This window comes from Struthio camelus, unplaced genomic scaffold, assembly GCF_040807025.1.
Source record: "Struthio camelus isolate bStrCam1 unplaced genomic scaffold, bStrCam1.hap1 HAP1_SCAFFOLD_83, whole genome shotgun sequence".
NCBI classification, from domain to species: Eukaryota; Metazoa; Chordata; class Aves; order Struthioniformes; family Struthionidae; genus Struthio; species Struthio camelus.
In genome coordinates, this window is record NW_027182720.1 from 212,501 (window position 1) to 215,000 (window position 2,500).

A 2,500-nucleotide genomic window follows, 5' to 3' on the forward strand; every position below is an offset into this window, starting at 1 on the left:
ACCTCGCGCGCGACAGGACGCGTGCTGGAGAGGAGACCCCCCTGCCTGAACATCGGACACCGCCCATGCACCCCCCTGTGACGGGGGAGCACAGCAGAGCCGACCCGCCGGGGGCCCTCTCCGACGCGACCCGAACGGCCTCATCGATCGGGAGCAAACACACACGGTCGAGTCCTGAGCCAACTCACCCCGCCGCCCACCAGTGGCCGCAAACCAGCGGCGGGCGCTGCGTGTGGGTGCGGACCATCGTCTGCAAGAGGTGCCCACTCGAGCCTGAACACCGGCACCGCCCCCACGCTCCCTGTGACGGGGAAGCAGGGAAGCGCCAGCCCGCCGAGGGGCCTCTCCGACGTGTCCCGGGACGCCTCAGCGGGCGTCTGCGTGTGGGTGTGGATCGGCAGCCGCGAGCCGGCTGCTGCTCCGGCTGGAGCACCGGCATCACCACGCTCCCTGCGACAGGGGCCCGAAGAACGAGGCTCTCGAGCCGCTGGTGTCTGGGCAGAGCCGCACGGGGCACCCCCCGGTTTCTCTCTGGACCACCCTCTGGCGTTCACGAACGGCACACGCGCCAGGCCTTTTCCCCGGCCGCGGGGGGGGGGGGGGGGGGGGGGTGTCCGGCTCACCCCTCTCCCGAGTCGGCAACGGCTGCATGGGACCTGCCGCTGGCTGGGCTCCCCGCCTCCGCAGCGGCTTCCGGCACCTGGGACACACTCGCGGGGCTGCCGGAGACCTGCCGGGAGACCGCCGCGCCGAACGGGCAAAAGAAAGCGCTCTCCCCGAAGGGCCGGGCTCAGGACCGCTCCCCGCCCGCCCTCGTCGCAAGCCGCCCTAGGCCTCCCGCGGGCCGGCCACAATGCGCTGGGGGCGCCCGGGAGTGTGGCTCCGGAACTCAGCGGCTGTTCACCCTGTGGCCTACAGTCGTACCGCTAAGTCCAGCGGGGCGGGAGAGCCGAAGGACAGCCGCCCCTCCTACCGGGGAGTGGCTCGAAAGTGGCCGACCTCTACGATGACGTAACTGGAGGCAGCGACGCAGAGCGACCCCTTTCGCCGCTCCACAGGAACGCCAGGGAGAACAGGTCTACCAGCCACCACCCCGAAAGGCCACCAAGTCTCGCTGGAGCCTGGTAGACCTGCTGCCAGTTAGCGGAGGCAGACCCGGGGCACCGGCTGCGACTTCTCCGGGCCTCCCGGAGCCGCGGAGACCGGCTACGCCGCGCCCCTTCGAGGCCGGCCTCCCCGGAGGCCGGTCGACCCGCCCGCCCCTTCGAGGCTCGGCGGCCTCCCCGGAGGCCGGTCGACCAGCTCGCCCCTTCGAGGCTCGGCGGCCTCCCCGGAGGCCGGTCGACCAGCTCGCCCCTTCGAGGCTCGGCGGCCTCCCCGGAGGCCGGTCGACCAGCTCGCCTCTCCCCGGAGGCCGGTCGACCAGCTCGCCCCTTCGAGGACCTCCCCGGAGGCCGGTCGACCAGCTCGCCTCTCCCCGGAGGCCGGTCGACCAGCTCGCCCCTTCGAGGACCTCCCCGGAGGCCGGTAGACTCTCTGGCCGCTGCCAAGGCAGCCTCCCAGGCCCGGGCGGGCGAGCGGGCGGGCGGGCCGGCCGCTGCCGAGTTGGACCCTTCGGGCCGGCCGCTAACAGGCCAGCCCGCCGCCCCTCCCGAGTCCCCCTCCCCGGCCGGACCCGTTCGGTTTCCTTGGAGAGCTGCCGCTTCTCCCTTAGCCGCTTAGCGTGCTTTCTTTGTTTAGGTTCCCCCCCCCCCCCCCCGGCTTGCTCCTTTTCGGTGTCGTACGGGCTTTTTTTTTTTTTTTTTTTTTTGTGTGTGTGCGTGCGTGCGTGCGTGTGTGCGTGTGTGTGTGCGCGCGCGCGCGCGCGTGTGTGCGTGTGCGCTTTCTGTATGCTTGCCCCACCACCAGCAGCAGCAGCAGCACCTCCCTTTCTCGCCCTTACCATCTTCCTCGCTGGTTTTCCTTCGTTTCCCGTGTTGTTTCCTCTCCTCCACCACCACCACCCCCCCCCCGGCCCCCCGATCTCCTTGGGAGGCCTGCTCATTTTTTTGCTACTTGGCACAGGAAGCGGCGTGCGGTCCAGCGGCAGGGGAAGGTCCTCGTGCGCGAATGTAGGGCGCTGCAGTCGCCGTTGGGGCTTTCTTTTCTCTTTCTCTCTGCCTGCCTGCCCCTCTCCCTCCCCCTCCGCCTCCTGCCCTTAATTGGTGGACCGTCCCGCCGCCCTCCCCCCCCCCCCCGCCCAGCGCCGCCACTGCCGCTGCCCCCACCCCCCGCCCCCAACCCCGGCCCATTCGTCGTCGCCTCGCTTGCTCCCTCGCGCGCGCGCCCTTCACTGCCCGGCTCCAGCCCCTGTCCGTTCCTAAACTTCTCGGCCAGCGCGCCGCCGGGGGCTGAGGAAGAATCCCTGACCCCAGGCTGACCTCCCGCGCCTCTCCCGCCCGGCGCTTGCCCCTCCCCCCGCCCCCAAACCACACTCTCCGCGCAGGTGCACGGCGCCCGG